The sequence below is a fragment of the Neomonachus schauinslandi genome, chromosome 7 (genome assembly GCF_002201575.2).
Source record: "Neomonachus schauinslandi chromosome 7, ASM220157v2, whole genome shotgun sequence".
In the NCBI taxonomy this organism is placed as follows: domain Eukaryota; kingdom Metazoa; phylum Chordata; class Mammalia; order Carnivora; family Phocidae; genus Neomonachus; species Neomonachus schauinslandi.
The window spans coordinates 112,769,960-112,796,878 of record NC_058409.1 but is presented as its reverse complement, the minus strand read 5'-3'; the positions used below and the strand labels follow the sequence as shown (position 1 = coordinate 112,796,878).

Here is a 26,919-nt window from a genome sequence, read left to right as displayed (position 1 = left end):
GTCACAGAGAATGCATCCAGCATCTTTGTGTTCGGTTCTGTACTTGGAAAGTTTTTTGGTTTTTGGTTTTTGTTTTCAAAGTGTTTAGAAACAATTGAGCTGATGGAAAACGAAGATAGACTTGTTTAAAGGCAACTCACTGGAAGGATTAATTTAAGCTTTCACAGAACATGCTTAATTTTGACATGAGCCCTAAAACTCAAAACTTTTATGCTGAAAACAACACTTCACAGCAATTTTGTGGGGCATACCAGTGATTTGTCATGAAAAGCCGTGTTGTGTGTGGGATATGCTAAGATGGCTTCTGAATGGAACATGCAGATGCCGCGGAAATGCCCAGCTGGGCAGCTTTTGAACGTTAGCAGTCCCAGGATGTAACCCAAAGTAGGAGCTTTCTCAGCTCCTTGGCACATGGTTCATTTAAACCCTCAAGCTGTGAGAGTATGTTTGTTTTTAATTTTTTAAAAGGTATTTAAATTTCCAAACACATTTCTTATTTTTATGAAAGTCAGTATTCCATTTCAGTATTGCGTTTTACCAAGAAGCCACTGCTTTTTTAGTGTGGCATATCCCTATTTAAATAGAACTCTGGAAATGTATTTTAAAGAATCTTAGGTTTGAACTTGCACCAACAGAAAGATATCACACCTCTGTATGAGCTTCTTTGCTCCTGAAGTGATCCTTATGGTGCATTGGACTCTACTGTAGCATAAGCTCATAGGTTGCTCCGTTTCTTAGGAAAATAACAGTGGATGAATGTATTATAGCCGCATGTGTGAACTACTGCTGTAAAATTTGCTGATACTTCTGTAACAACTCCATCTCTCCACCGGGCTGACCATCACAAGACCAGCACCTGTCCAGCAACTTATCCAGGAAGTCCTGGACTCTACTATTCTCAAAAAGCATCAAATCAAGGGAGAAATTAAATGACATAGGTTTAATTTTTAAAACTAATTTCCAAGGAATTTCCAAGGCCGACTCAGAGTCGGCCTCCCTCGTAGCTCTCCACATCTATGTCTAAGATCCCGATGATCAAAGTCATGCACCTGGGAAGTGCTGAGGTCATCAATACTAGAAGAAAAGCTCAATCTTTCCAGAGATTTGATATCCTCCTGCTGGTCATTGTTCAGAAATATCCACTTCGGGAGTTTCCTTCACTCCCACTACCTATCTCCAGGTTCAGAAGTCATTCTTCCCACCTGTTCTTTCTTTGCCCAACAGAACTCAGGTCTCTCTTATTCAGAGTCGCCACATTGCACAGCCTGCTCGGCAGCTCAGCTCCAATCTCAGCACATTCTTAGAAGTAAATCGAACAGGTAAACTTAAATTCACACTTGGCCTCTATGACTGCTAGGCAAAGCATTCACTAAAGCAGGAATGTGCACATTTCAACCAAATACGATATTAACCCAGAGGGGAAAGATGGAAACAATGGCATTTTGAAGTTGTTAGAAAAGAGAGGAAGAACCATTCGGACAGATCAAATAGCTACTTATAAGCCTGGCACAGTTCTTAACATAAGTTCCCAGTTTTCAAATAGAATGTTTAATGAACCAATATCCCTTTTCCCTAATACTATTATTTGTTGAGCTTTATGTGTGTATATGTGTGAGCATCTGTATGTGTGTGTAAACACACATGTACACACACACGAATGGACAAACACAAATCAAATACGAAATACCTCAATAATACCAAATGACAGGGTTTGACAAAAACGACAAAAAAATAAACACAAAAGCTACACCAACAAGAAAAGTTTGATTCATCCATTTTCATTAATTCATTCATTCATTTTCATTAATATTTAACGTTAGTGCACAGTTCTGCAACTATCTAAAAGATGTAAATGTGGAAGCTTTGATTAAAATAATAAGTCAACAGTACAAATGTTCTAAAACATAATCAATGATTAAGAAATATACTAAACTATCATTTTATTCTAAAGCACTTAATAAGAAAAGTGAGTGCTATGTAAGAATATGAGTTTATGCCAAAAACTTTTTTTTAACTTTGGTATTTTACAAAATTGATTATTTCTTCCACTGTGAACTAAAATATGTATGAAGTCCCTTTCCAGACCAAACTTAGAATGGTATATTGGTAAATTATTCAACAGCTGGCTTTTCAGAAGGAAAAAAAATCCCTGATTTGTATAACTTGCCAATTTCCGTGATTTAAATAGGCTTGCCATGGCCATTTTCAAGCTACCAATATAACCCTAACCAGCTTGCAAAACTCCTGAAAATTGATCTGTCAACTCTCATGAACCAGTATAAGCTGGCTTCAGCACACCATTGAAATAGATTAGATGACAATAATAGACAATAGATAGATGATAGATAGATAGTTAGATAATAGATACAGAGATATAACATGTTAAATATATATGCATACATAAATACACACCATATAATCATATTTCAGATTATGCTTTAAATGCTCATCTCAAGCCCAGCAGACAATGCTATCCCTCATTCTTCAATTTCAATTTCCAGAATTATAGCTTTCCTTTAATATTAATAAAATGATATAAACTTTCAGGCGAAGCAAGGAGTTGAAAGCAAGAAAATACAAAGGGTGACACAATGAAAATCAGACCTTCACAGCCACAAAGAAGCTGTCTTACTTTCTTGAGGAATCCAGAACCCTGAAACGATACTGTGAAAGTTCATCCTTTGCAAATATTTGTAATTTCTATGATCCAATTTGAAATTCAGTGGTCCAATTTATTCACTTATTTTCTTTGAGCCTTAAAGTCATGGGCAATTTAATCTCTGAATATTTCCATGTCATCAGTATGCTTAAAATGAGGCTTATAGGGCACCTGGGTGGCTCAGTCGTTAAGCGTCTGCCTTCGGCTCAGGTCATGATCCCAGGGTCCTGGGATCGAGTCCCGCATCGGGCTCCCTGCTCAGCGGGAAGCCTGCTTCTCCCTCTCCCACTCCCCCTGCTTGTGTTCCTGCTCTTGCTGTCTCTCTCTCTGTCAAATAAATAAATAAAATCTTAAAAAAAAATGAGGCTTATAGAGGGAGATATTTTTGTAAAATTTGATGCTTACTCAACCATAATAAATGTACCTACACTTGCAAATACCTATTAATACCTATAAATATATATATTCTCTTTTCCTTTTACAAAACCAATATCTAGACTCAACTGGAAAACAAATATCTGTACCAAAAGCAAAAGGTGGTTGCACGTGTTTGACTCAAGCTGGGTTGTAGCGGCTGTGAAAAGCTGTGCCCACATTCTCCCCAGGCATCCCCTGCAAGGGCCACAGCTTGTAGGGTGAATGGCCGCGCCTCCAGCTGCAGGCAGTGTGCTTTCATAGAGGATAATGCCTTTGTCAAACGTGGTAATATGCTCTGTACGAATTAACTGTCTTGCTTGGCACAACACTCAGAAAACTAGGGAAGACCCAGGTTTAGAGCATGATTCATGTGCTTAGTGCAGTCACGTTACTGTTCAAATAAGGAGGCTTCTGGCAAATCCTTTTTTAGAAAATAATATCCTCTGCATCCTTCGTTTATTTTCAACACCTTTCAAATCCTCTGCATTAGTGATCACCCCTCCCCCCACCACCACCAAGGGAGATTTTCAAGAAGACTAGTGGAGGAAAATCTGTTTGTATGTGCTCTCTGTTTGCTGTGAATACCAGCTTCAGTGAACTGATCATTTATACAGGATTTCAGGCCTCAGTTCTTCTGTGACACTCTAAAGGCATAACATGATATAGGCATAATGTAATAGGGACAAAATGCCCTGTATTTCAGAGAAGTAATATCTTTAACAGATTTACCAACCTTTGTGGGACGCTGTCAGCAACTATGCCAAGGGTAGGATGTAGCCACCAGCACCCTACAATCTCCATCCTCACCCATGGACATAATAATCCAAAAAATTAAAAGAGGGCTCTAAAATCTTCAGACTGATACTATTTTTTAATGTAATTTAATTGTAAACAGCAGAAATTTTTTAATGCAAACACAGCTTCAAGATGAGTCCACTCGGCAACCCCTTAATATCAAACTGCTGTCCCTAAACCTCTCCTACACAGAACTTCTGAAATCACCCCTAGATGTTAACGCTGCAGTACATTACAAAAGGCTCAATTCTGCTGTTACCCAAATGGAAGCACTATTGTGCAACATCTTATCTAAAACAATAAAAATAGAGCTAACATCTAACATTGTAATCTGGTGAACAAGTCAGTATCTTTGATCATCATATTAAAATTTAACCTTGAATTTAAAAATTCCAAGTAACAGCCTTTAACCATCTACCTTGAGGAAACCTGAAGGAGCTCCTAAGCCCCATCGTTCCCTGCGACATCTGGCACCGGGAGGTCCAGGTCTTAAGCAATGGGGATGGATACTTCTGCCTCTAGAAAAGGCCTGAGCTTAACTCCTGAATTCACTGCACCCCAGATCAGCCTGGCCCCACTCCATATCAGATATACACATAAACACTTCTTGCTGAAAATTTACCATACTGAAAAATATGCAAGGGCGAGTTATCACTTCAAATGTACTCTGCTTTGAGGTCAGCTTTTTTTTTTTTTTTTTTTTTTTGCCTCTTTAAATATATCAGAACCTTTCCCCCATAACTAATGAGTGCTGAACTTTACCTAAGACTTCCTTGCATCTGCCTCCTGCCACTGGCTGGAGAATTTCCGTGCCGTGAGGACCGGACAGCAGGAGCTAGAGCCCATCTGCAGGATCTTTCTGCCTTCTGCCTTCTGCCTTTCAGTTGGTCTCTTCTCTTCTCAAGTGCACACTAGGGATGGTTTGTTTTGATTTGGAATTTCCTTGGCAAGGCCATTATAAACTTCGTGCCCCTTGCAGGACCTTGCATGGTTGCATGTTTTTTCTGGTGAGTTGAGACTTGGAAATCCTTTAATTATCTGACACACCACAGAAACCCTGGCCGTAAACTAGGGACCAGTGACACTCCCAACTATGATGATATTTGATTTTACCGTATTTCAAGTCACATCGTTAGGGGGAAAAAAAAGACTAAGTGGAATTTTAGAAACTCTTCTGCAAAAGACTGAGACTGGCAGTCTTCCTGTCATGCCCCCAAGGCTTCTTGCATCTTGAGAGACAGAAACAAAAATGGAGGGGGGTTGGGGAGAGGAAATAAAGCTATTTATCTTTTATATATACACCCTTCTTTCTCAAAATACCGCAAGCTTCCTTAGACCACATCGTACCCACATGCTATACTAACACATGTACTTTGCACAAGTAAATTGTTGATCAAATAAAAATATATTCTGCCTTGCTTATTAGCTGGGACTAATTTCCTGGAGTTTAGTACACTTTGTCTCAAGTAAAAACAATCATTTGAAGCAGCAACACATCAGATCTTCTTCATACTGGAATCATTTCATACAGGACATCCTGATACTTCGCATTTAATTCTGACATCTCTTGGCCTTATTGCAGGATGCAACAGCTGTCTTCATTAGGAAACATTGGCCTGTGAAGAGAATGGTGTACTGTGTATTACTACTGTGAGGGTGTAAAATTGTTAACAGTGTGAAGAATTGTATCCATTTGATTAAAAAGAAAAATATTGTATATAATAACTACTGCCCTGAAACCTGTATCATATCCAATAAAGTTTTCAGCATGGTCTGACATAAGGTGTATTGCATTGTGTATTTTTTTATTTACCTCAGAATAAACTTATTAAAATGAATAACTTAAGGGTATGTGCATTTCTGTAAGACTTTTATTGGACAAACTCATTAGAAGAAAATGTTTTCATCTCCTCAAGAACAAAGAAGCACAACCTTTGTTGACTCTAGTAATTTATTAGATGCCTAACTTAAAACCATTTTTAAAAATCAGTTATCAGGTAACAGTCATTAAAGTGACAGAGTTAGAAATAGCTGAGAGAGTAAAAGAGTATTTTGAATATCCAATATATGGTGTATCCCGTACAGTGATTTGAGGTCAGAGGTTTGGTATTTTTGGTATAATTCTTTCTTATTTTGTGCATCAGCTGTGCATCTTACGTCAAGGTAAAGGAGCATCCTGTCTTATCTATGAATTTTTTTTTAATGATTCAAAGAAGATTGTGATTGCTGTGATTTTAAGTACATAAATTTTATCCAAGATTAGTATTTCCTCCAAAGCTCCAGCTTTTTTTTTTTAAGCTCCTTAGTAGGTTTTCACTTTGATGGTCTAAAAGGAAAAAACAAAAGCAAATTAAGTGTGTCTGTGGTGTTTCCTGTACACAGTATAGCAATGTGATTAGTCTTTTGCAAACTTGACACAAAAGCCACAGAATCCGTATTACTACATATCTTCTTCTAATGGGATGTTTTAATAATAAATTATCTGTTGTATAACAATAGATTGGACCACATGGTGAGAAACAACAACAAAAAAAAACTAAGAAATGAAAAAAAAGTTATTTTCTTTATTTAATCTATAATTCAAAGAAATATAATTATTTAATATATAAGGACTGGAAGAAAATATAGGAAGGAGTTTTAGCAGTAATTACACAGGTTCATCTTGTCACTGTTTTCATCCTCAACCCAGGCTGTAGGATGACTGAGGTACTTTCACAGAAGAAATGGGCTGACTTATGAAGTTATTTACAAAGTCTTGTACTAATTTGTGTCAGCACATGTCTCCAATGCCCTGTCTTTTCTCTCCACTGTGAGATAAGTAGTTTTTCTGCCATATCACTCTTCGCCCAGGATGAGAGTACACAGTGGAGGTACTAGGAAAAAATCTGGATATATCCGCTATAAAATAAATGGCATACATCAGAACTTATTATTTGTAAGGCCTAGGGCATAGGCACAACATTTGCTTTCCCGTCCTTTGTGGTGTCTTTTTCACTTTTATAAAATTAATGTAATAATCCACAGGCTGATGTCAGGAGGAATTTTCACCGAAGAGAAGTGATCAATGAGGACTAGGGGTGACTTCTATTTTCTTCTTTAGAATAGTTATATTATTTGACTTGTTTTTAAATAAATGAGTATCCATTTTTAAATCAGGAAAGAATTAGGGTAAAAGGGAATATATACACATTGTAGGATATCTGAAAAACAGAAAAATAATTTAAAAAGAGTCATAACACCAGAAATTGCTAACATCCTATTGTCCTTCTTCTGGGCATACATGCTTATTTTTTACATATTTCTACTTTGATATGCTTGATATCACAGAGAACATGGTACCCTGTACCTTCTAAAAATCTTACATTCTCTTTTTAATTTTTCTTTCATATTAAAATGGTGATAGCCATCAAATTCTTTCCCTCACTCTGGAGCTGACAACAAGAAGAAAAACTATCCCTCTCACATTCTCTCTAAGTTAATAATTATTATACACACATATATATGCTATACTAGAATTCTCCATAGTCCAGATGTCAAATAATTACTTTTTTTACCTACTTCTTCAAACAGGGGTGGGATGGGCCAGACACCAAGGAGTGGATACGGAAAGATGGGAAAGGTAGTCTCACTAAGTATAATAGCAAGTGTGGCCCCACTGATTATGCAAAATCAACTGGGTTATTTTATTAACAATCCTTGAAAAAGAAAGAATTTTTGCCAGAAACAAGAGCTGTCATCATTACATTACAAGCATTACAAACAAATGAAGACAGTGAAGGGGAAACAGAGGAACAAACAAAACACGAGGCATATAGAAAACACAGCAACATAGCTAATGTTACTCCAACCATATCAATAATTATGTTAAAGGTAAATGGTCTAAACACTCAAATCAAAAAGCAGAGATTGTCAGTCTGATAAAAAGAATAAGGTCCATTTATATGCCCTCTAGAAGAGACAGACTTTAGATTCAAAGGCACAAATCAATTGAAAGGAAAATGATGGTGGGAAAAAAATATGTCATGCCAAGAGGTACCATAAGAAAGCCGGAGGTGGCTGTATGAATATCAGACAAAATGAACTATAAGATGTGTACAATTTCAGACCTGGGAAGAGTCTAATTTTGTGAGAAAGAAGGAGATCCCTGGAATTTCTCAGTACACAGAAATCCAGGTTTATACTTGAGCTGAATTTGATGTCTTGCAGATTTTCAAGGACTCGTTGGTGGCTGAAATGAAAATTTCTGTGTGGATTAGAGCAGAATCATGGAGTCATTCCACTCTGAGAGTTGAGTCTTAAATTAGTGCGTAGAGTCCCTGACCTGCACAAATTCCAGTTACAATGGTCCAATTCCTCCCTTCTGGCAGGAATAATAGAACAAGCACCATTGTGTGTAGGCACCCAGGCTGCCAGCCCCTTCACAGATGAATGCAGTTTGGTCATGTGCCGATGCCCCAGTTAGTACTTGACTGGCAAGAACTGGCTTGAATTAATAAAAGCAGCATTGAAACATCTGCAGGTTTGGTCTTTAGCTTCCACTTTGCTCAGCTATTTTTTTTATTCTTGTAGTATCTTTCAACCGAGCATGTGTGGCAGGAATTCATTTAGATACCACAATCCCAAATGACATTCCAAAAGCAAGAGTGGAAATGCCTCAACCTGGTAAATAAAGGATAGTATCCAGAATTGGTCATCAGACTATAATTAGTGGAGCTGGAACTTAGCCATGCTGGAGACTCTAACCATCCTCGATGAAATGCCCAGGGCTCTTTAGTTTCACATGCTGAGTCTCTCATTTTCTATTTTCTTCCTTCCTTTACTCTCAGACTTTTATATTCTATTAGCACCCAAGTACCATCTGCTATTCCTTTTCATTCACTTTTCAAACCCTTCTTTCATTCCTACCCACTCTGCATACCTCATCATTATAAGGTGGGTAATTCGGCAAAGATTCCAATTAGTGTATTATTTGACAGCACAGCAGTTTTTCACCTTTTAAGATGGACCATATCTTCATGAATGAAGATTGTATGTTTAAATGCAAAGTCATTTGTATTCTGTAAGAGCTATAAGAATTGGCACATGTGAAGCAGGTAGTTTTGAATGGAACTGATGGGGCTGGGTGAAGTCTCCCATTTTTCTACAAGCAGAGGAAAAAAGGGAAGAAAATCAACATTTATTGCCTACATCTCACATGCCAGGCAATTTTCTAACATGTTATTTCATCTTATCACTAACACTGTGGTGATATTATTATTATTTTTGTTTTACAGGTGATGTAACTGAGACTCGCAGGAGTTAAGGGGCTACTTCAAGGTTATAAAGCTAGTAAGTGGTAATGTTGAAATAAAAACCAAGTTCTATCTGGTTCCAAAATCATTTCTCCCAACAGCAAGGATTTCAGAAGTCATGGGAAAAGAAATGAAAACACAGAGAGCTGCAAAAGAACACACATCTATCTTTGTAATAACTGGCACATAGTAGGTACTCAGAAAATATTTGTTTATTATTGAATGAGTGCAAGAACTGATAATCTGAGTAAAGTTTTATTTATCTGTATCTCTTTGGGAGGAAAACTATGAACATATAGTATGGTCATTAGTCATAGACTCATAGATTTGAAGGCAATTTAAAAGTCATCCAGTATTGGAAATTTCTCTACAACATCCTGATAGTATGACCCAGCCTATTTCAGGCTCTTCCAAGAGTGAGGTTTTCACCACTCCAGCTGGAATTCCTGCTCTGCTTTTGAGAAGCACTAATTGTTTGAAAGCATGCTCTTGTATCTCAAATTCTAATATTAACTCTGTATTAACCAAAGTGTTAGTCCGTTTATCTAAATCTTATTTAACCTATTAATTGTATCTTAGAGTATTGCATCCCAAAAACTTACTACTTCTTGTGCAAAGTAACACTTAGTTTAATTTTCCTGTCTCCATATTATTTTAATATCTAAAATTGCCTCTCAAGTTAATGTCTGTCAATTTATTTTCCTTCTACCAACTGTCAAGACTCTCAGACGAGTGTTTTAACTTATCCAAAAAAAAAAATCAACAAAATTGGAGATTAAGATATTAAGATCATTACAATATGATAAACTATTTTAAAAATCAAGACAACATATGACAGTGCAAACATAAAATACAACACAGCTATGATGCATTTTGCATCTAACAATCTTTTTTCATAGTGACAAGATAGAATTATGAGAGTTTATAAAATGAAAGAATGCATTTTACAAAGAATATATTAGCTCATGTATGGCACTGCCATAGGTCAAGAAATTAGTACCACTTATTTAAGATCTTAGATATAATGGTCAGCTCTTAGAAATCCTGATTCTCTTGGCCTTTTTGCTGGCCTTTGTCACAAGCCAGTTTGTTGCCCCTTCCAGAATGATATCTGTGTCCCAAGCTTGAAGAAGTTAGGTAGAAAGCCAATCCTTCTTTTTAAAAAATTAGAATTGTAAAACATTTCAGAGAATTCCTTCCTCCCAGCAGACTTCTACTTATACCTTGCATAATGGTGTTACATGACCATTCCACATTGCAAGGGAAATAGAATATTTAACTTCCAGCGTCTATAACAGAAGTAGGAGATGAGTTGGGTGAGTGCTCGCTTCAGCAGCACATATACTAGAGATGAGTTGGGTGGGATTTGGTATTAAGTGATTAAACTCATAATGTCCACTTAAATGGTATTTCAGATATAATCAACATGATTACTATCAAGTTTATTCTTATATGAATGGAACTTCAGACGAGGAAGGATCTCTGAAAGCCTTTTCAACTCCAAAACTCTATGGAAGTACAAAGGAAAAATTAAAAATATTTTTCAGAATGATTTAACACATGTTCCTCATATCATGAATCTACACCGCATCTTTGTAAGGCTCATCTAACATTTAAAATTCTAAAACCATAATATTATTTTAAAATATTCAAGACTTTATTCATTTATAAAAATATTAATTTAACAGACATTTATTAAGTATCTACTGTATGCAAGTAATTTTATACCTGAAAACTGAGGAGCAGTCACCATTCCCCTAAAGAGATATCAAAAGATGGTTTTTATCTGAGGGTAATTTTTTCTGACAATTCTTTGGAAAATGCTTTTGGCAGAGTTTTGAGTTAAATGTGTTGACTCTCAAGCTCCAGTCTCTCTTTCTCAAGGAAGTCCTACTGAATGGCACACTATGATTTCTCTCTTCTCTAAATTCCTATGGTCTGTCCCAGTCCATATGGCACTAAATGACATTTTAGTTTTATACATACACATTTACGCATCTATACCTATTCCAGTCCCTTCTGAAGATAAAACTGGGCTCACATTAACAGTTACAAATATCCTTGGATATATCCAACCCTTTGTTCTTTGACCTGCAGTCTACCTATTCCTGGTCCTTAAAAATATACCCCCTCCAATTCTTTCACGAATTCCCAAAGGGCTGTCTTATGTTCATGAGCACAACTTCTTGGTTATCAAGTGGTGTCTGCCATTTTCTTCCTCTAGTTCTTGCCAGTGGCATCTTTTGCTGATGGCATCCTCAATACAAAGGTACTGTGCTGTCTTCTCTTCTAAAATGGGGATGAGAATACCTTCCTTCTGCCTATATTTCTCTCTGATACACTTGTGGTCCCAATCCTTAAAAAAAAAAGAAAGAAAGAAAGAAAAGACACGCTTTCTATCTTAACCAACCAACAGAAGCCAGGACAGACACTTTTCTGTAATCAAAGTTGTCCTCTTTTCAGATGCCAGACCTTGTTTTATCTAGCTCCTCCATTAGGGTAACTCCAATTATAAAGCTCCTCAAACTGAAAGCAGACTGACTCCAGGTGAATTCTCCCTTCGGTCCTCCAGACCTACACAGGCAAAGTCCAAGCAGGGGCCCTTGTTGCCTGAGCACGCCTTACCCTACAAGTCTCCTGTCAGCTTCCTGAGGGCAGGATGCTTTGTACTTCTGTTTTGCTCTGCGTCTGCTTTCTGTGCACTACTTAGCCACAATAGGTACTCTGTAAACATGTGCTGGATTGAATGTGACCAGACCTATTTAGCATGAAGAGAGTAACTTCTCTTGCTGCACAGAATTCAGAAGTTAGCTGAGGCAAAAATGAAAATGAATACAAGATTTTCCCAGAAATGTTGATGGAATTGCATTTGATGGCATTGTCAGGAAGGCATCCTGAACTGATAGAAATAAGAGAGGAAGAGGGGACTGCTCAGACATCCTAGGGCTACCTACTTCTCCAATGAGGCATTTGCATTATGTTTAAGTATTACTCCCACTGACTATAAAAGGAAACAACCATTCTCTTTAATCAATTTTTAAGGTCAAGTCAGGCAAATGTGCTTACATTGAAAGTGCCTTTTAAAGATGTAATTAAATATGAAGAATTAGTCTCTCTTCTTTCCTTTCCTAGACATTGTGGCATAAACATTGGCATTTTGTTTCCTTAACTCACTTCCTAAGTTCACTTCCCTCCGAGCTCTTTCCCCAGACAGCGTTTCTGTAGCCCAGACTTTACCCCATCTATCTCTCTTTCTATAAACATATTCTCTTTTTACTTTGGATTTTAAAAGTTTTTAAATCACGATGATTCAGATATTTACATACGGTAGTTTATCCTTTCCAAATCAGCAGTTCTACAGGTTGTGAAAAATGCACAAAAGCATGTAACCACCACCACAATCAAGATATAAAATGTTTCTATTGCCCTAAAAGTTTCCACATGCTCATTTTAGTCACTTTTCTCTCCTTGTCCCAGCCTTCTCAATGGGTCTGATTCCTGTCCATTTAGTTTTGCTTTTTCCAGAAGGTCATATCAGAGGGTTCATAAAGTATCTGCCTTTTGTATCTGCCTTTTCTCATTCAACATAACGTGTTTGTGATTTATCCATGTTCCTTATATATCAGTGTTTTCCCTTTTTACTGCTGAAAAGTATTCCATTGTATGGATGTATTTTGTGATTATGATATATTTATTAGTTAGTTTTTATTGTCTTTGAAACTTACAGGGTGGTGGCAGGAGGGGATTGTGATTATATTATAATTGGCTATTTTTGTTTTGTATTTCCTATGAGACAATATGGCTTTGAAAGACCATCATGCCTAGTACTCAACATAGTTATATGCCTTGTATTGCCTGAGTTGAAATGTACTCAGATTTTATAAGCTGCATGAACAACCTGATAAATGTATTTGATGCTTTCCTTATAAAGCAGTTTTAAAATATTGTATCTCAAAGTGTAATCTGGCCACCTAATAAAGAGAATGAACTTTGGAATAGGGGAGACTTGGGTCCACATGCCCACTCTGGCACTGAGAGCTGCACTTGCTTGGACAAGTGTCCTGACCTTGGCTTTCTAAGAATGAGCTTCACTCACACAGTAGAGAACATAATACCAGCCCATAAGTTGTGATGAAAAGCCAAAATAAAATAAATTTGGAATAATAATACATGTGGCATTCTTAGCACTTGGTATACAGTAAATAGTTATCTTACTCCCCTCTTCTCGGCTCCCTATCCTGAGTAGTCTCTTTCGTATATATGGATTTTTAATTTCTGTAATAATTTAGGGCAACAATTTAGGGCTTTTCCTTTAAATTTCAAATGACTTATTTAAACTATTTTAAATGGCTTGTTGTAATTCTCACTGTGGATGGCAATAACAAATGATTATTTTTTAGTCAAAAATATGCACATTTTCTTTTTTTTTAAGATTTTATTTATTTATTTGACAGAGACAGAGATAGCAAGAGCAGGAACACAAGCAGCAGGAGTGGGAGAGGGAGAAGCAGGCTTCCCCTCGAGGAGGGAGCCCGATGTGTGACTTGATACCAGGACCCTGGGATCATGACCTGAGCCGAAGGCAGACGCTTAACGAGGCGCCCTGCACATTGTCTTTTTGCCCCAGTTTATAGAACATACATTTATATTCTAACCATGTAAAAGAGCAACAGCTGGTGTTTGTTTTGGTTCAAATTAAGTTATATATTAATGTACAGAAACTGACTATGGAACTGGTTGATCTAATCTTTTCTGATCAGCCTTGATGTTTGTCACTTATCTTCTTCATCCACATATTCACTCTGCAACCTACAACCCAAAGATGATAAATACAGGAAGTTCTGCTGCTTTGCTGCAAATATGGAAAGCCAGTAAGAGGAGCATATAAAGTAACCCTAATTTGGGAGGTGGGATGGAAACAGACTATAATCAAAAATGAAAGGCAACTTATACACAGTAATGTATAATGTACCAAGCAGATGTGTATGTATCTTAGATTCTCAGCCTGAGGCATTCAGTAGTTAGCTTATAGTATTACAATAACATTTCTTTGACTCAAGTCCTACTTAGAGATGTGTAGGAACCTCAGGCCTAAATCTTTCCTTCTGATCTTCTGTGGGTTACTAGAATGTATATCTCGCACATACCAATTAGCAGCAAAAGTGTCCTCTTGTCATCCTCTTCCTTGGCTCCTCTAATTACCATCATGGTCCCAACTTTCAACCTGGACTGCATGGCATGGTGTCCCGGTCACTGTGGTCTTCTCCTGCTCTTAGTGTTGATCACTTGTATGTGCTTAGTGGTTTGAGGAAGGAAAAAACTTTTCCCTCTACTCTCCTAGGTGTTATGGCTAGGGCCCTATGAATTATATGGACAAAGAACAGATTAACAAGAAAAACAAAACAAGTTTATTAACATGTCCATCAAGCATACATATGGGAAAATCAGTGATGGTAACTCAAAGGGGTGGTTAGAATGTGGGGATTATATAGCATCTTAACAAAGAACAACAATTTTGTAGACAGATTACAAGACAAAGGAAAAGTGGTTTAGGCTTTTGGGGCAGCAAATAATGGAAAGATAAATATATGGAGAAACTCATGAAAGTTAAGAGCTAGTGGATAAGGTTTGTTACGTAGATTTCTCTGGTGCCCTCTCCAGGCCGGTAAGAGTCTAGAGTTATCCCTGGTGATGAAGAATTGTCCTGACCTTCCTGGTAGAAAGGAAAATGCAGAGAGATTTTCTTGTGTCTGTTTATTCTCTATTGCCTTTACTCAAAATAATCCTTATGTCAAAGTGGCATATTTTGGGGGGTGTACTCTGAACCCTTTCAGTGGCTTCTAACTTATAATCATTTCCTCCTCTGGTTCATGGCCCAGTAATGTTTCTGTTGAAATGAGAATATTTACCACTCCATTCATGTTATAACTTAGCCAAAAATGTCTCACTATCTTTTACTCTATCACTGGAATGTTAGTACCATTTTTACCGTTTTGCTTTGTAATCCTTTTAATATCAACCCCCCGCTCCAGGATTTAGAATGGACACCTTGTTTTACTCAAATTAATCTTGCCCCTTAAAAACCTCTTGTTTCTTGGATCAATGTTTTACACCTTACCCTCCCCTAGGGGTAGTTCTTTTCCTGGAAGTCTCATAGCTCAAATGGATATATGGGTCTGCCAGACTAACCCTCAGTCTCTGTCTGGGTCCTCAAGTTAGCTTGCCTTCTCTGAGTGCCTCCCCTGGGCCCTCTAGTTGAGGACACACAGATATGCATGCATACATGAGTACATATACACACACCCCTACACAACTGCATGTATTTTTAAAAACCTTTTAATATTATTTAAAAGTGTGCTAAGATATAAATATGTAATGCCAAGACATCAAATTGAACAACTTAAACATGTACAATTTATTGTATATCAGTTATACCTCAATGCAGCTGTTAAAATACAAATATAATCACTTAAAATCTTATACTTAAAAAAATATATATAAACATATGGAAGGTGTTTGTGCTAGGGCTGGAGCTGAGTTTTAGTCATATATGTCATGTGGAATTAGGTAGTTGGGGAAGGAGAAAGCAGAGAATGGAAAAGAACAGAAGCCAAATTGCAAGGAAATATGGTGGAAAAAATTTCTGAGCCAGACTCAAAAACAGAGCCAAAGGTCAAGAGGAAATAGTGTTTCTGGATAAATGTGGTAACTTGTTTGAATACTTTGTGACCCAGCTATTCTGGACCCAGCTATGCATCCTGGGGGGGGGGTTGGGGAGGAAAGAATGGCCATAGGTAAATCTGACTGGATCTTGTAATGCACTGGGGCATAAGCAAGCCTTCTGGGGATTCCATCTAAGAGAATGTCAGTCTAAGGGGAGGTAGCAGCCACCTCATTTTAAGGCAGAGTCCCAAGCAAACCTGGCAACATGAAGCCTGAAGTCATCATAAGTTGTTGAAATGGAAAAGGATCTATGCCCTTTTAGTGGTGAGGGAGAGCACGGGCCTCAAACAGCAGGGGCCAACAGCAACTAGCACTGATCTCCCAGTGCAGGTGTGGAAGTCATAACCCACGGACATAAGAAATAGTTCATGAGTTGAGAGCCCTAGTTATAAAAGTGGGAACAGTGAAAGGAGGACACTTGGGGGCATTTGCCTGAATGGGATCTCATCTGCACTCAGAGGCTTGCAAGGCTGATGAGTTTCCATTTATAACTGTGTGAAAGCCACTACCTCTATGTCTATGTCATGGGCCACAACTCTAAGAAGAAAATGAACTACATTACCATACTATACCATGGGAAAATGTATGGTTTTATAGACTTGAAAAATGTTAGTGCTCCATGAAATTAAGCCTTGAAACATCTTCATTTACCTTTAGATCTAGAGGTTTTTGATAGAAGAAACTACTTTCCACATAACTGTACTTTTATAAAGGTTCATACGGAGAATCTAAAGAAAATGTGCCTAAATATTCTTTCATTACATTAAATGGCATAAACCGGGCCAAACTTCCGTATTCTCTGCTTATATATCTCATATGATTTCATCTATAGCAAGACTCTGGAGATAATATTAAGTAATGAGATTTCAAGCTCATAGAGGATAGCCAGGTAACATATTGGTTCCTACCACAGTGCTTAGACTATTATTTTGCACATGGTAGGTATGTGTTAAGTAAATGAATAAATGACAAAAGTGATGTTTTTGCAAGATTCTCAACTTAATCCAAGTGAAGGATCATGTTAGAAATTATAAAAATGTAAGAGGGAAAGAGAGGTAAGAAGTCTGGAGGAGAATTATGCAAAAAACTTAAAAACAAATACTAGAAGACCATAAGATGGACCAAAGTTTGTGAGCCAGGAATAAAAGTTTTGCTTTATTGTATAGCATAATAGAAGACGTAGAAGCAGAAAAGATCTAATGATTAAGACTAAGATGCCTGGCAAAACCTAAATTCCTAATCTTCTGAGGCTCTCCCATCTTCACTGATTTCATTCTTTTGATGTGTAAACAAAGCTCATTAACCTGACAGTCAAATAAATCCTAATGGCAAAATTGGCTCTGTTTGACTTTTTAATGTTAAACATTTGAAATGTGTTTCCATTTAGAAGGACAGACTCCAATCTAACTGGCACAATCAAAATTACTTCAACTAAAACAAGTGATTCATAGGAGGCACTCAATGTTAAATTGCAAAATGGTTGAGAAAGGAGGGGTCTCAGCTTCAGAAAAGAATAAAAGCTACCTGCAGAATCAAAGACTGTGTATTCTTAGCAGAGGACTTAAGAAAAAAAAAATGTCATTGTGAGTGGTCTTATAAATGTGTCAAACTGAAGAAGACCATGTACTGAGTTAAAATTAGGTCTCATAGAATCAAGGCTACAGACGTGCCATGGAAACTAAAGGCACTTGAAGTTTGAAGATAGAGGGCCATGGAAGTGATGAAGAGTTAAAGAGGAAGTAAATCCACAGTGAGGAGAATGGAGCAGGTACAGGCAGGGAGGCAAAGCCAACAACTCACACCATTGCTCAAAGTTGTATAAAATGATCTGTGCTCTTGCCTTTTCCAGTCTCCATTTTAGGTCCCTGAGGCCAGGCTGTAATTAATTCACATCTTTGGGTTCTTTGAAATTTCCTCATATCCTTTCAATTCTTTGACTTGGGCTAGTTTAAGTAAGATTGCATTTTCCTCCTTGAAAAATACAGTCATTTCTTTCTATATCTCTAACTGAAACATCCAAGTTTTCCAGAGACAGCAGAGTAACAAATAACCATACAGCTGACTTGATCCATCATATGACACATTTCTTTAAAAAAAAAAAAAAAGCAACAACAATAAAAAACAAAATAAAATCCTGAGGTTCATGTGAACAACGTTTTCCCCTCATTGAGCTTTTCCATGTTCTAAGAGATAAACTTCCTAACTTCTCCTTTTCTCTGGTTCATCTTAATAATTAGGTGTTAGTTGAATAAATGTGTTTATTCATTAATGGAAGAAATATTTACTGACCACCAACTAGGTGTCAGGCCCTGTTTTGGGGACTGTGAGTAAAGTTAATGAGACATGGTCACTGTCCTCAAGGATGTTCAATAGGAAAAAGAAAAAGAAAATATTAAGAAGACACCAGGGAATTTCATGGAATGAGCAGTCAGATCTCTCAAATGACTAGAAACAGAAAACAGAAAGAGAAAAGGAACTAAAGCAATCTCTCTCACTCTTTCCTTCTCTCTCTCTCTCTAATTTATTCATGCCTCAGTGTCTTGGTCTCTCCCTTCTGTTTTCTATGAAAAGTTACTAATTGGCTTTTTCTATGCTCATTTAAAAAATGGCTGCCCCAAGTGAACCTGAATTCCTAGTCCATGTGCCCAGCAAAGACCCTCTAGAATCTCTGTACCCTGAATACAACTCCCTAGGGTCAGGTGTCTCTCTGTATCCCTAGGAGGCAGGGTGACTCCCAGAGGGAAATCATGGCAAACTCAGAGAGCAACCTGTGGGCAGAGCTGGCTGATTGTTTTGCATGTCTGCCACACACATGAAAACAAATAAGGACAGTTAATCCTAGTAGTGCTAGAACAGAAGTATGAATAAAATGCATAGATGAATTGATGGCTCCAGGGACCTGAGGAACATAGAACTATTTTAGTTTTGTTTACTTGTTTTGTTTTTAAGTTGGAAGTGTCTGGACATCATGCAACTCAACAGGTGCCGGGAGACCTGTGGGTGAGTCAAACACAATGGATTCTGAACTTTACTCAGTCTTGTCATGGATTTACTGGGTAACATCTGAGGAGTCATTGGTTATTTCATTGCAAATTTTCCAGGAGTAACATAGAATTTCACATTCCGTACCCTTTTTAGGTCTAGGGAGAAGAATGTAGAACTCTTCAGAAATTCAATGTAGTAATTATTTTTAGGAACTATTTGCCAGGTACAGGACTAGACACTTGTGATGTAAACATGTAAGATTTCAGAGATCCAACATTTAAGTGAGAAGTTGGAGTATATACACGTTACTAAATTCAAGTCATATCATAATACATACAAAAGAAAGAGTTTTGGTAAGAGAGATAGCAGAGGCAGGTTGAGGTTCAACTGGGACCTTAAACACTAAGGTGCTTGAACTTCATCCTGTAGACTTCCAAAGATTTTCAGCAAATCAATCCTGCATTTTGGGAAGAGAACTTTGATGGTATAGAGTGGATCGGAGACAGGAGAGGAGAAAGCACAGAGAGATTGCATAGGAGACTGACATTGTGAGGAAAGACCAAAAGGGCTTGAACTAAAGAGAGTAGCAATACACACAGAAAGTAGAAGATGGAAATGTTAGGGATAAGGACAAATTTTTTTTTAATTTTATTTTATTGTGTTACGTTAGTCACCATAAAGTACATCATTAGTTTTTGATGTAGTGTTCCATGATTCATTGTTTGCGTATAACACCCAGTGCTCCATTCAATACGTGCCCTCTTTAATACCCATCACCGGGCTAATCAGTCCCTCCACCCCCCTCCCTTCTAAACCCTCAGTTTGTTTCTCAGAGTCCATAGTCTCTCATGGTTCATCTCCCCCTCCGATTTCCCCCCTTCATTTTTCCCTTCCTACTATCTTCTTTCTTCTTCTTTTTTTAACATATAATGTATTATTTGTTTCAGAGGTACAGGTCTATGATTCATCAGTCTTACACAATTCATAGTGCTCACCATAGTACATACCCTCCCCAATGTCTATCACCCAGCCACCCCATCCCTCCCACCCCCCACCACTCCAGCAACCCTCACTTTGTTTCCTGAGATTAAGAATTCCTCATATCAGTGAGATCATATGATACTTGTCTTTCTCTGATTGACTTATTTCGCTTAGCATAATACCCTCTGGTTCCATCCATGTCATTGCAAATGGCAAGATTTTGGGGTTTTTTATGGCTGCATAATATTCCATTGTATATATATACCACATCTTCTTTATCCATTCCTCTGTTGATGGACATCTTGGCTCTTTCCATAGTTTGGCTATTGTGGACATTGCTGCTATAAACATTGGGGTGCACGTGCCCCTTTGGATCACTACATTTGTATCTTTGGAGTAAATACCCAGTAGTGCAATTGCTGGGTCATACAGTAGCTCTATTTTCAACTTTTTGAGGAACCTCCATACTGTTTTCCAGAGTGGCTGCACCAGCTTGCATTCCCACCAACAGTAGGAGGATTCCCTTTTCTCCCCTTCCTTGCCAACATCTGTTGTTTCCTGACTTGTTAATTTTAGCCATTCTGACTGGTATGAGGCGGTATCTCATGAGGTTTTGATTTGGATTTCCCTGATGCCAAGCGATGTTAAGCACTTTTTCATGTGTCTGATGGCCATTTGGATGTCTTCTTTGAAGAAATGTCTGTTCATGTCTTCTGCCCATTTCTTGATTAGATTAGTTATTCTTTGGGTGTTGAGTTTGTTAAGTTCTTTATAGATTTTGGATACTAGCCCTTTATCTGATATGTCATTTGCAAAAATCTTCTCTGATTCTGTCAGTTGTCTTTTGGTTTTGTTGACTGTTTCCTTTGCTGTGCAAAAGCTTTTTATCTTGATGAGGTCCCAATAGTTCATTTTTGCCCTTGCTTCCCTTGCCTTTGGCAATGTTTCTAGGAAGAAGTTGCTGCGGCTGAGGTCGAAGAGGTTGCTGCTTGTGTTCTCCTCTGGGATTTTGATGGATTCCTGTCTCACATTTAGGTCTTTCACCCATCTTGAGTCTATTTTTGTGTGTGGTGTAAGGAAATGGTCCAGTTTCATTCTTCTGCATGTGGATGTCCAATTTTCCCAGCACCATTTGTTGAAGAGACTATCTTTTTCCCATTGGACACTCTTTCCTGCTTTGTCGAAGATGAGTTGACCATAGAGTTGAGGGTCCATTTCTGGGCTCTCTATTCTGTTGGGATAAGGACAAAATTGATATGGTGTGGTGGCGGGGGGGACTGGTGGTAGCCCTGAGGATGGAAAGCAGAGGATCCTAGTTTAGGTGATTGTACATGGGGGAATGAGATAAACAAAGAGCTGGATTTAAAGATACAAAGAGGTCAGAGAGAACGCTGGGGAAAATTCATCTGAGCCTCCTACCTAAAAAACTCCAGCCTAGAGTTAGAAAGAGAAGAATGGAGAGGCCTCACTCCATCCCATAGTATTCTCAGAATGTGGCCCCTGGGTGTCTCAAGATCCTTTTGTGGTTGGTAGATCAAAAATATTTTCATACTAATATTGAGACATTATTTGCATTTTTCACTGTGTTTGCATTTGCTCTATGGGGCAAGAACAATGATCAGTAAGAGTAATCACTGCATTCGTCACCACTGGACACTCATAGAGAAAAAATGAGAGGGAGAGGGCAAGGGGAGCAGTGGAGAGAAAGGAAGGAGGAAGTATGGGAGAAGAGGACAGAGGAGGGGAGGGGAGGAGGGAGGGAGAGAAGAAACCAGGAAGGAGGAAAGAAGGAGGGAGGAAGGGAGGGAGGGAGGAGAAAGATAGTTTTACTTAAGAATGTCCTTGACAGGGCACGTGGGAGGCTCAGTCAGTTAAGCGTCCAACTCTTGAGTTTGGCTCAGGTCATGATCTCAGGGTCATGAGATCACGCCCCACATTGGGCTCCATGCTGAGCTTGGAGCCTGCTTGGGATTCTATCTCTCCTTCTCCCTCTGCCCTGAAACACACTCCCCCCAATTTGTGCTCTCACGCATTCTCTCTCTGTCAAATCTCTTAAAAAGAGAGAGAGAGAGAATGTCCTTGACAAAGCAGGAAAAATTAACTACCTTTATTAAATCTCAACTCTTCAGTACATGTCTTTTAAATATTTTTCATGAGTAAACCTGGTAATACACATAAAGCATTTGTGTTGCACACTGAAATAGGATGGTTGTCTCAAGGATCCGTAAACTGAACTAGCCACGTTTTTCATGGAACACCAGTTTTACTTGAAAGAACAATTGATAGACAAACTATGATTATTCAGTCTTGGGTATTGTATAGAAATTTCTCAAAAATGAATGAAGTGGGCCTTTCATTTCACAGAGAACAACTGATAGTATGTGCTGCCAATGATAAAATTCAAGTTTTCAAATTAAAATTGAAATTTTGGAAAATGTGTATATGCCAGCATGAGCTTGACAGCTTCCCAATGTATAAAGACTTTTCTGATGAGATAGGTGATGATATGATTTTTTTGATATTGTGTACTGAAATGTGTCAACAATTAGAAAATCTGCATAACTCAGTGAACCAATATTTTCCAAATGATCAATATATGATGCGACAAAACTTTGTGTGGGTGAAAGATCTACTCAAAGTGCTCGATAGACCAATGAATTTTAATGCACAACATGTTGGAGGAGGTTATCAGGAGGATGTGACAGCTGGTTGGCCTTCAATTTGGACCTGGGTAATTGGAAGCTCCTTATCTCCTCTCCTGTCCTTGAAATGTAGGTTCTGCCTACTGTTCCCACATTAGTAGCCACTTCAGGGACACAGCTTTGAGAAAGTAATATGTTATTGAGACTATCTGAACTGTATATATGACTGAACCCTGCCTGTTAAGGGCTCTACATAAACTTGAGATTCTGGCAGCAGTGTGGAAATTCACTCATCTTGTGGCCACTCCAGACAAACCTAGAATATAAATTCCCTTGCTTATTAAAACTGCAACCCCCCAATAGGAAGAGGTCTGCCTCTTTCTCCTCTCTCTCCTTGCCCTCCATGTGTGAAGGCCAGTTTCAGATTTCAACCCCAGGAACTCCCGAGGTTGCAAATCAACACTAGGATAAGAAAAGTTTATTGATGTGGTTTCAGATTCCCCATTGGAACTAGTCTTTAAGAAACTACCACGTTTTTAGTTTGGGGGCAGTATCAGGAATACCCACAATTGTGTCCTGTTTTTTCTAACTACCAGATTAATTCCAAATTAATATAATTTCACTGAAACTACCTATCCCAAGAGATTGGATGCAGGAGCAGATATGAGAAATCAAGTGTTTATTTTTTAAGCCAGACATTAAAAAGATTGGCAAAATTGTAAGACAATGCCATTCTTCTCATGATTTTCTTTATTTGGGGAAATATAGCTATTTTTTGTACACTTTTTGTATTTACATTAACACATAAGAGCCTTATTGTTGAATTAATATATAAATATTAGAAAATGTATCTGTTTCGGGCGCCTGGGTGGCTCAGTCATTAAGCGTCTGCCTTCGGCTCAGGTCATGATCCCAGGGTCCTGGGATCGAGTCCCACATCGGGCTCCCTGCTCAGCGGGAAGTCTGCTTCTCCCTCTCCCACTCCCCCTGCTTGTGTTCCTGCTCTTGCTATCTCTCTCTCTGTCAAATAAATAAATAAAATCTTTTTTAAAAAAAAGAAAATGTATCTGTTTCAATTTCTTACATGATAAACACGGGTAGAAATAATCCACATAAACAAAAGTTCTTTGGGATCCTCCATATTTTTTCCAGCTTTAATAAGGTATAATGGACAATTATAATTTGTATATATATATAAGGTGTACATCATTAGGTTTTGATATATATATATATACATTGTGATCTGATTATCACAATCAAGATAATTAACATATCCATCACTTCATACAGTTACCATTTTTTGTTTTTGTTGTGAGAGCACTTAAGACCTCTCTTAGCAAATGTCAAATATACAATATTATTAACCGTAGTCACCATGCTGTACACTAAACACCCAGGATTTATTCATCTTATAACTAAAAGTTTGTACCCTTTGACCAACATCTCCCCATTTTCCTCACCTCTAGCCTCTGGTAACCACCATTCTAGTCTCTGTACATCGAGTTGGCTTTTTTAGATTCCACATGTAAGTGAGATCATACAGTATTTGTCTTTCTCTGGCTTATTTCACTTAGCATAATGTCATCCAGGTTCATCCATGTCATTGCAAATGGTAAGATTTCCTTCTTTTTTATGACTGAATAATATTCCATTATCTTGTTCCTTGCACACAGAGCTGAGCGACCACAGTGCCCCAAGCATGGTTGCTGAGGAGGTTCCTCATCAAGGGCAGTATGGCTGGGGGCACCATCTACCTGGTGTATGACCAGGAGCTGCTGGGGCCTAGTGGCAAGAGCCAGACTGCCCTTCAGAAGTCTGAGGAGGTAGCCCCCCTGACCCCTCAGCCATGGACCAGTTCAGCCAGTACATGTGTGAGCAGACCAGTCTGAAGATACCCCAGCTCCCAGTCCCTCCAAAGTTTAACTCTCACATCTGCAAGTCCTGGAATTCAGGCATTATTATGCTGATGTTTGCTCTCTCGGTGGCCCCGTCCAAGGTCCAGGGGTACTCCAAGGAGGTCCGGGGATACCTGACGGAGCAAACCAAGTAGCCTGTCAGAGGAGGCCACCTGCCCCAGTTAGGAACAGAGGCAGAGGCACCATAGACCTGGAAAATCCAGACTGGGACTGGGACCCCACTCCAAGAGCAGCTCCCAGCCTTGTTGGCCCAATAAAGGACTTTGGAAGTGTTAGAAAATATATACAATATTTCACCATCTTTTTATCCATTCATCTGAGAGATTCTCAATAATTTTAAGTGTAAAGGCCTCCTTGAGACCAAAGATTTTAAAAGCCCTGCCTTAATCTTATTTCCTCAGGATGTGGTGTCCAGCACAATTATACCTAAGCAGAATAGTTCCCAGGAAGATTAAGGCATGAGTTCTCAAACTGTTTGGTCTCAAGAACCCTTTCTACTTTTAAAATTAATGTGGGGCAGGAGTCGATTCTTTGTTTCTTGAACTTTGAAATTTTTGCCTGCTCTGGAAAAATATAGCTCCTGATTTATTCTGTACCTCATGCCAGCATAATGTTAATTTGTACAGTTCTGAGCACAAAAGCAAAGAAGGGTGCATTTTCCTCTCCAGCACCCAGAGACAAAACACAGATTCCTGTCTCACATGAAGGGAGCTATACTGCCTCCCAAACAAGGGTTGGTTCCAAACACTTACTCACATTTCAGTGAGTCAGAAGGAAACAGACAGATATTCATCTCCCTGAAACCTGGCTGACTTCCTGCAAGAAGGCTGTGAGGAGAGGCTAAGTTGGTGTCAGGGTTAGTGAATGGCCACCTAAGAGCTCTCAGGTGATATCTGGAGTCTTAGTAAGCAGGTGAGTACCATAGACAGGTCAAAAAAAAAAAATTCCTTCAAGTGTTTGTCAGGATTAGTAAGTAGAATTAGTAAGAGACAGATTAAGAAAACAGGAAAGAACCAGGGGCTATCCATTTTGAATTCAAAGGTATTGAGTTTATAGTCATGGTGCAAAGCAGTAACATCTGGTGAATATCAATTTAGTGCTTTAAGACTCCAGCCTCAGCTATGGTAAAGGAGAGCATTTGATTTTTACCAATTAATTAAGTCCTTCCACCATGAACCACTTTACTTGAGTGGCAGTATCCCAAATATTCCATAGTGCTCATACTAGCTGCTCCATAAATATTTGGAATGGTGATAATAATAATGATTAGTCTAATAGTTCCTTAAGTTTAATTTATTAAAACATTGGATTATTTCATAAAAGTGGTCACTGGAAGAATTCTGGTTTCAGCAATGTGCTGGGAATTTGTGGGTGAACTTTTGGAGGAAAAATCAGATTTAAAGAAAAGAGAATATCCTGGGGCACCGGGGTGGCTCAGTCGTTAAGCGTCTGCCTTCGGCTCAGGTCATGATCCCAGGGTCCTGGGATCGAGCCCCGCATCGGGCTCCCTGCTCCGCGGGAAGCCTGCTTCTCTCTCTCCCACTCCCCCTGCTTGTGTTCCCTCTCTCACTGTGTCTCTCTGTCAAATAAATAAATAAAAATTTAAAAAAAAGAAAAGAGAATATCCTATTTCTTAGGTTGGTAAGAAAAATCTCAGATATGGTTACAGAATGTCCTTTTTTCCAGATCTGAAACTCAAATAATGGAATAAAATGGTCATGGTGTAATACAAAAAGGAAGAGTCACAAGTTCATATATGGGTTCTCACTCGTCTCTGTGTCTTGAAGTAAATCGCTTAAACTTAGTAATCAAATCAGCTGCTTAGTATCTTGGAGGAGAGGAATGAATGAGGATTTATCACACACACACACACACACACACACACACACACACACACACACACACACACGGTGCTTTTGCAACAGGTCTTGCTTAAATATACCTCGGATAATCATAACTTGTGAGCAGATCTTCTTTCCTGTCGAGTTAGTTTCTAACCTGGTCATTCTGCACTTATTTTTGTCCGTTTCTCCACCCACTTGAGAAAAGCAGAGAGAGCCACGCACAGCGCCACCCGTAAAAGCGTGGCTTTGGGCTCGCGGCGCCCCCAACCCCCCCCCCCGCCCCTTCCACCTCTGCTTGGAGCCTGGAGCCACGAAGGGCTGCAGAAGGGCCAAGGTTCTCCGGGGGACCCGGGTTTCCTGCGGGCGGGCGGGGTAGTGACAGGCCGGCTCCCGCCCGTCGGATGTGCCCGGCCAGTCTGGTGCAGGGCAGGAAAAAGGCCAGGCTCGCGGACCCCAGCCCCGCGGCCTCCGGGTTCCCCCAGGCCCGGGCCGGAACCGTGCGGGGGAGTTAAGGTGTGGTTTCCAGGGGTGTGGTTGAGCGCAGGTGCCCGCGGGGCCGCAGGAACTGGGCTCGGTGGGGCGGGGCCGGGGCAGATCCGGTGTTTGCCGTGGCCGAGGGGCGGGCCGGGGCGGGCCTTGGCGTCCCAGGAGCTGCCAGGCAACTTT

At 39.0% G+C, this 26,919-nt stretch overlaps 1 pseudogene; it reads left to right on the top strand.

Moving 5' to 3' along the window:
- The first annotated feature begins 297 nt into the window (after positions 1-297).
- On the top strand, positions 298-24,543 carry LOC110585223 (annotated as a pseudogene).
- Positions 24,544-26,919: the final 2,376 nt, after the last annotated feature.